Raw genomic sequence first — 8,277 nt, forward strand, 5'->3', positions numbered from 1 at the left:
CTTTTTGTGTATTGTTGGCGTACAGAAAGGCTACTGACTTTTGCAGGTTGATTTTGTATTCTGCCACTTTGCTAAAGTGGTTTATTAATTCTAGGAGTTTGGGAGTAGAGTTTATTGGGTCATTCAGGTAAAGGATCATGGCATCTGCAAATAAGGATAGTTTAATTTCTTCTTTCCCTATGTGGATCCCTTTGATGTCCTTCTCTTGCCTTATTGCTCTGGCTAAGGGTTCCAACACTATATTGAAGAGAAGTGGAGAGAGTGGGCATCCCTGTCTTGTTCCTGATTTTAAGGTAAATGGTTCTAGTCTCTCTCTATTTAATATAATACTGGCTGTAGCTTTGTCATCTATGGCTTTAATTATTTTAAGGAATGTATCTCCTATTCCCATTTTTTCTAGTGCTTTCAACATGAATGGATGTTGTATTTTGTCAAATGCTTTCTTGGCATCCAGAGAAATTATCATATGATTCTTAATCTTAGCTCTATTGATATGATGTATTACATTAATTGATTTGCGAATGTTAAACCAGCCTTGCATCTGTGGGATGAAGCCTACTTTATCATAATATATACTTTTGTAAACTTGTTTCTGGATTCTGTTGGCTAGTATTTTATTGAGGAGCTTTGTGTCTGTGTTCATTAGAGAGTTTGATCTGTAGTTCTGGGTTTTTTTGGTTGGGTCTTTCCCTAGTTTGGGATGAGTTTGATATTAGCTTCATAAAATGAGTTTGGTATTGCTCCTTCTGCTTCTATTTCTCAGAAGAGATTCAAGAGCATAGTTATTAATTCATCTTTAGAAGTCTTGTAGAATTCCATAGTGAAACCATCTGGACTTGGGCTCTTTCTGGTTGGCATGTCTCTGATTGCTTTTGCTATCTCATTGTATGAAATCAGTTTGTTCAGTTGACTTATCTCTTCTTGGTTCAATGTGGGTAGCCTATGTTTATTTAAAAAATCATCCATTAGAAAACTTTTTAGTTTGATAAAATTCCATTTGTCAAGTCTTCCGTCTGTTGTCCCCCTGAGATTCTTTTTCAAAAAGTTTCTGCCTATGTCTACGAGTTCCAGTGTTTCTCTTATTCCCTCTTACAGTAATTTCAAAGTTTCAGGTCTGATGTTGAGGTCTTTGATCCACTTTTTTTATTTTTGGTCAGTTGTGGGGCTTGAACTCTGGGCCTGGGCCCTGTCCCTTAGCTCTTCAGCTCAAGATACTGCCCTAACATTTGAGCTACAGCGCCACTTCCGGTTTTCTAGTTGTTAAGTGGGGTAAGAGTCTCACCAACTTTAGTGCCCAGGCTGGTTTTGAACCAATATCCTCACATCTCAGCCTCCTGAGTAGCTAGGATTATTGGCACGAGCCACCACACCCGGCTCTTTGATCCACTTTGAATTGATATTTGTGCATGGTAACAAACAGGATCCACTTTCAGTTTTCTGCATATGGATGCTCATTTGTGCCAACCCCAATTATTATTATTATTATTATTAGCCAGTGATGGGGCTTGAACTTAGGGCCTGAGCAGTGTCTTTGGGCTTTCCCAAGGCTAGAGCTCGACCACTTGAGCCACAACACCACTTCTGGCTTTTTTTCTATGTATGTGGTACCAAGGAATTGAACCTGGCTCTTTGTGCATGCTAGGCAAGCACTCTACACTAGACCAAATTCCCAGCCCTCAATTATTATTTTTTATTAAAAGATTTTATTAACACTGATTTTTTACATCATATTTCAAATGCCATGTTTAACAAACTAATATTCAAGAAGGGAATCTCTACATATAGTCACTGGCACATAAATTTTAGAACACAATTAAAATTAAGCTGAGACTTTGTACGTCATATATACATACTGATCTATATAGTATAACATTATGTCTATAGAATATATATATATATCCCATCATATATTGTATGTCTATGTAATTATATTTATTTATTCTGTGTGTGTGTGTGTGTGTGTGTGTGTGTCTGTGTAATGGGCCTTGAACTCTGGGCCTGGGCACTGTCCCTGAACTCTTCAGCTCAAGGCTATTGCCCTACCCCTGGAGCCACAGCCCGACCTCCCATTTTCTTAGTGATTAATTGGAGATAAGAGTTTCTTGGTCTTTAGTGCCTGAGCTGGCTTTGAACTGTGATCCTCAGATCTTGGCTTTCTGAGTAGCTAGGATTACAGGCATGAGCCACCTTGTCCGGCTTATGACTATGTCAATAACCTTGGTTACCTGAGTATTGAGTCATCGCTCTTATATCCATTTATCAAGGAGACCATGCGCCTTTTGTTCCTTTGGTCTTCACTTACCTCACTCAACATGATTTGCTCTAGTTTCATCCACTGTCCAGCGAATGTCATTATTTTTCTTGTCTGTTGGCTATGTAGAATTCCATTGTACATATGTACCACATTTTTTTTTGCCAGTCCTGGGCTTGAGCTCAGTGCCTGAGCACTGTCCTTGGACTTTCTCAAGGCTAGAGCTCTACCACTTGAGCCTCAGCACCACTTCCAGCTTTTTCTATATATGTGGTACCAAGGAATCGAACCCGGGTCTTCGTGCATGCTAGGCAGGCACTCTACCACTAGGCCAAACTCCCGGCCTGTACCACATTTTTTATATCCATTCATCTGTAGTGGGGCATCTGGCCAACACCAATTATTGAAGAGGCTTTTTCCCACTGTAGTTTTTGGTTCTTTTATCAAACATTAGATGACTGTGTTCCCAGATTAACAGCAAAGACACACACAAAAAAAATGACAGCGAAGAGACATACATGACTCTACTCATCTCCAGGAGTTAATCAGGGAGGTGAGCAGCTCAGATCTTGAGATACCTCAGGAGCAAAGGAGCATGAGATCTAAATGCTCCTCCAGAGGCTGCTATGGCCGCTGGGAGAAGGCAGGGAATCCAGAAGTAAACACGGTTGCTTCGCTTTCTTGTCTGCTGCCAGGTTCTTCTGCAGTAGCTGTGGTGGGACCAGTGTCTCACTCTGTTGATTGAGCTGGCGTCAAAATCAGTGTATAGCCCCAGACTGGCTTGAAACCCTAGATCCTCCTGCACCAGCCTCCTGAGGACCAGGATTGCATGTGTGCCACTACACGTGACACTGCCTACTGTTTTAATACAGATGAAGCCACTTCATCATGTTGTTGGCACCTGTGTTCTTTGGTGCTATGTTGGGGTCCAAAGAACAGAATTTAGAGGAACCAAAGAAGACCTAAGAAGACCAGAGGATGAAGAAGGTGCTAGAAGAACAGAGCAAACCAAGTAATGCCCTGTGGAAGTGGATGAAGGACAAGGACAAGCTATGAATCCACACATCCCTCAATGCATTTCTTCAGTCTCCGTGGAACATGGATCCACCGAAAAGACCCACCTTCAAGCATCAAGAGGCCACAACCAGAGAAACAAAAGCAGTTTAGTTCATCCAGAGAATGGCACAAAAGTGATATAATTCCATAGCCACCAACTATGGCAATGATACGTGCCAGAATTGTGAGGCCATGATGCACAAAAAGAAGGACTGCTTTGAGAGACCCGGGTGAGGTGCTGCTAAGTTTCCTGGCACTAACATAACTCTACATGGGAGATGAGCACATCTAGTCTTGGCTGATGTTTGGCCATGATGAAAGGAGAAACTACTGGAATGGATGTGAAAATAGTAGAAGAATGTGCCCAGAAACTAAAAGAAAAATTAGCCTCAGGAAAATTAGTGGAACAAGCTAATTCTCCAGAACACCAGTAGGGAGAAGAGGAACCAAATTCTCAGATGGCAAAAGGTCACGACAGTGAAGATGAGGATGAAGAGAAATACACAGATGGTATTGACATACCTGGGCAGAATTTTGACTCTGAGAAACAAATTAGGGTCTGGAATCTCAGAGCCAAGTGCTGGTGGCTCAAGCCTATAATCTTAACTAATCAAGAGTCTGAGATTCAAGGGTCACAGTAGGAAACCAGCCTGGGCAAGAAAGACCATGAGACTCTTATCTCCAATAAACTACTCAGAAAAATCTGGACATGGTACTGTGGCTCAAATGATAGAGCACTAGCCTTGATCACAAAAGCTCAGGGACAGCACCCAAGCTCAAGAGTTCAAGCCCCAGGACCAGCATAAAGAAAAAGAAGAAGGAGAAGGAGGAGAAGGAGAAGGAGGAGAAGAGCAGGAGGAGGAGGAGGAGGAAGAAGAAGAAAGAAGAAGAGGAGGAGAAGGAAAAGGAGGAGGAGGAGGAGGAGGAGAAAGAAGAAGAAGAAGACCTTCAGGAAGAAAGCATCCTGGAAAAGTATGGCAGCCAAGAACACCTGGAACATCTGGAAATCTTACTGGAAAGAAGGCCAATGGGGATTACAAATGCTATCACACTTTCAAATATTCCTGTTGCACTGGAGAAGTGGGGAAGGAGACTGCTAACTCTGAGGAGTGTGTGATAAGTAGTGAGACTGGAAGAGTCATGAAGAAACTGCAGATGCTTGTGGATATATACCAAGAAAAACTAAAGGGAGGGCTAGGAGTATGGCCTAGTGGTAGAGTGCTTGCCTAGCAAGCATGAAGCCCTGGGTTCAAGTCCTCAGTACTACATAAGTAGAAAAAGCCGGAAGTGGCCCTATGGCTCAAGTGGTAGAGCTCTAGCCTTGAGCAAAGGACAGCACCTAGGTGCTGAGTTCAAGCCTCACAATCAACCAATAAAAGAAAGAAAGAGTAAAGAAAAGAAAGAATAGCAGGAGCAGTAGCAGCACTATAAGAGCAGTTCCAAGAGTGATGAAGGGAAAAAACAGGAGAAATTGGAAAAGGTAGAGCTGGGTGCTCGTGACTCACACCTGTCATCTTAGCTACTCAGGTGGCTGAGAGCTTAGCCTTCAGCTGAAGAGCTCAGGGACAGCACCCAGGCAGAGTTCAAGCTCCACAACCGACAAAAAGAAAAAAAAAAGAAAAGAAAAGAAATTGAGAAAGGCACGGAATGCTGAGGAGACCCACCTGCTCCATATCAAAGAGACTGTGCATATTGACTAGAGAAATGGGCTGTACAACAGCACAAATGAAACCCAGGACTCCATGGAGAAGGAAATGGAGGGTTACAGAATGAAGCAGCACAGGCCAGATGACCCAATGGCCTCTTTCCTTGTACAACAGTGTCTACTCAGAAAGGGCAGTCCAGGACACAGTTTGGCATGCTTCCGCAGCTTTCTGCTGCTCGTCATAGATAGAAAAACACTGATCTGTCCTTACTGCCTGACTTTAACAAGGCTTTCAGAAGGCTCAAAAAAAAAAAAAACAACAAAAGGCACATATTCACTTGTAAAGGTGATAATGATGCACCAGTGAAAAGCCTAAATTAAGACCAAATTGTCACAATCCAAGATTTCCAATTCAGGCTTGCCTTCCTTCCTTCCTTCCTTCCTTTCTTCCTTTCTTCCTTCCTTCTTTGCTTCCTTCCTTCCTTCTTTCCTTCCTTCCTTCCTTCCCTCCTTCTTTTTCTTTTTTGCTATATGCACATTCTCTACTCCAATGTCTTTCGTATCATTAATAACTCTCAAATTCTCTTCCAAAACAGAAGATTCAGATTCATATTTTCAGCCATCTACCAGTCAATCAGTTCCTCAGAACTCTCATTCTTTGTCCCTACTGGTTCTGCTCGCTGTCGGCTCTTGCCATTTCTGGCAAGTCTCAGCCCAGATGGTTAACTTTCCCAGTCTCCACCACTCCTATCCAACTTGATCATCCATTCCTGCTGAGAATCACACAGAAATATTTCCAGGCTGGGAGTGTGGCCTAGTGGGAGAGTGCTTGCCTAGCAATGAATGAAGCCCCAGGTTTGATTCTTCAGTACCACATACATGGAAAAAAAGCTGGAAGTGGTGCTATGGCTGAATTGGTAGAGCTCTAGCCTTGAGAAAGCCCAAGTACAGTGCTCAAACCCTGAGCTCAAGCCCCAGGACTGGCAAAAAGAAAATGTTTCCAAAAATCCAACCCCACTGACATGTTTAATTGTAATCGTTTTGAACAACTAAAGACAATTGGAATATAATTAAAAATTTTAAATGAATAAAAGAGTAAACAAGGAAAATCCAACTCTATTCTTCATTCTTGGGGCCTGGCTCTGGGTCTAGATCTCACTAGTGCATGTCTGGATGATTCCAGTCATTTCCTTAAATTAGCTCCCTGTATACTACTCTGTCCCTCTCCAGGACAGACTATACCCAGCAGCTACAGGATGTGGTCGTAAAACGTGTATCAGATGGTCTTATTCTCTGCTTGAAGTCTTTTCATGGCCTGCTGTCTATCCCTTATCAAAGTCAAAAGTCAAACATGGCTGAGGGTGGGGGGGGGCAGGAGTTTGGGCCGGGTTCTATTCCTCAATACCACAAACAGAAAAAGCTGAAAGTGGTACTGTGGCTCAAGTGGTAGGGCTCTAGCCTTGAAAAAACCCAAGGACAATGCTCAGGCCCTGAATTCAAGCCCCATTATTGGAAAAAAATGAGACTTCTTCATCATGTTAATATGTTTTTAAGCACTTGGATTCTCTGTAGGATTTCTTTCAAGGCTGCTCCTAAACTGGACATGGTGTCACACATCTGTAATCTCATCTACCCAGGAAGTAGGAACATGGAAAATTGGAGGCCAGCCTGGCAAATGTTAGCAAGACCCTATCTCAAAAATAAGCTGGATGTGGGGATGTACTGACACAAACCTGTGGGCTCAGCTACTTGGGAAATGGAGTTAGGAGATGCTTGGTCCCTGGCTAGGGCTGGACAAAACTGGGAGACCTTATTTGAACAACAAACTAAAAGCAAAAAGACCTGGGGTTTGCTTAAGTGGTAGATCTGTTATCCAGAAAGTACAAGAACTTGAGGTGAAAACTTAGTACTGCCAAAAAGGAAAGGAAAGGAAAGGAAAGGAAGGAAGGAAGGCAGGAAGGAAGGAAGGCAGGAAGGAAGGAAGGCAGGAAGGAAGGAAGGAAGGAAGGAAGGAAGGAAGGAAGGAAGGAAGGAAAGAAGGAAGGAAAGAAGGGAGGAGGGAGGGAGGGAGGGAGGGAAAGAGAGGGGGAGGAAAAGAAAGGGAAGGGAAGGAAAGCAATGAAGAGAGAAAGAAAGAAAAGAAAGAAAGAAAGAAAGAAAGAAAGAAAGAAAGAAAGAAAGAAAGAAAGAGAGTAAGGGGGGAGAGGAGGAATGAAAAAGAAGGAAGGAAGGCAGAAACAAGACTGCCTTGGTCACCAACAGCTCTCCTGTGTCAGGGCGCTGGCTCAGCAGGGAAACTACTACCTGCAACTTCGAACACTGCTCCCACCAACAGAGTTGTAAGCTATAAGCTATGAGCCTGACTGCACAGCTCAGGACCCTCTCACTTGGCTGGGTGCTTGCTTGGGTGCTCCTTCACAACACTAAGGTCCACTGCAGACAGAGTGTTGGCACTCCCACACAACCCAGGAGTTCTTTGCTTTCTGGTGGCCTGACCAAGAACATGCTTCAGTGGAACGGTTAAGTCTAGTGTGTCTCTCATGGACCCTGGGCCACATGTTATAGTTTTTCCCACCTGCTAGAAATAAAGCAAGAGTGGGTCGCACAGCAGCTAATGGAGATGCAAGTGGAACACAGGAATCAGCACATCCCAGAGGAGAAGAAGCCAGGTGCCTCTCTCAGCCTGGTGCCTCTCTCTCTCTACCGCCTTCCGTTCTTCAGCTCATCTGCAGGGCATGCTGTCCAGCGTGCTCTATTCTCTGTCCCTGCAAACACAACAGCATTTCCCCACTCTGCCTTCTCTTCCAGGAGCTTTCCTTGCTTGGGAAGGCCTGTCTCAGCCTGCCCATCTCAGAGGCATGGCTTGGGCTCCTCTCCTCCTCTGGAAAGCCTTTTCCACCTCAGGCCTCCTCCTCTTCTAAATCCATGATACTAATGTTAAAGCTTAGCCTTGCAACAGCTCTTCAGCTGTGACCGAAGATTTTCTATTTCTGTTTTGTCTTTCCAACGACACCAAAAAGTTCTGAGGGTAGTGGCCATGAATTATTCCAGAAACCATACTTCACATGCAGAAGCTCATAAACATTGGCTCAAAGAAGAAAGGTAGAAGCTAAGCACTGATGGTTGGTATCTGTAATCCTCGTTACTCACATGGCTGAAATATGTGAGTCAAGGTTCAAAGTCAGCCTGCACAGAAAAGTCCATGATACTTTTATCTCTAGATACCAAGCTGGAAGTAGAGCTACGGATCAAATGGTAGAGCCTTGGGTGAAAAAGCAAAAGGACAGAACACAGGTCCTGATTCCCAGTACTGACCTACGAAAGG

At 43.6% G+C, this 8,277-nt stretch overlaps 2 pseudogenes; both read left to right on the plus strand.

Moving 5' to 3' along the window:
• Window positions 1-3,139: 3,139 nt before the first annotated feature.
• On the plus strand, window positions 3,140-3,948 carry LOC150069180 (pre-mRNA-splicing factor SLU7 pseudogene; annotated as a pseudogene).
• A 245-nt stretch (window positions 3,949-4,193) lies between these two features.
• Window positions 4,194-7,925, plus strand: LOC150069181 (pre-mRNA-splicing factor SLU7-like; annotated as a pseudogene).
• The last annotated feature ends 352 nt before the right edge of the window (window positions 7,926-8,277 follow it).

Source organism: Megascapheus bottae, chromosome 1 (genome assembly GCF_031878675.1).
Source record: "Megascapheus bottae isolate mThoBot1 chromosome 1, mThoBot2.hap1, whole genome shotgun sequence".
Classification (NCBI taxonomy): domain Eukaryota; kingdom Metazoa; phylum Chordata; class Mammalia; order Rodentia; family Geomyidae; genus Megascapheus; species Megascapheus bottae.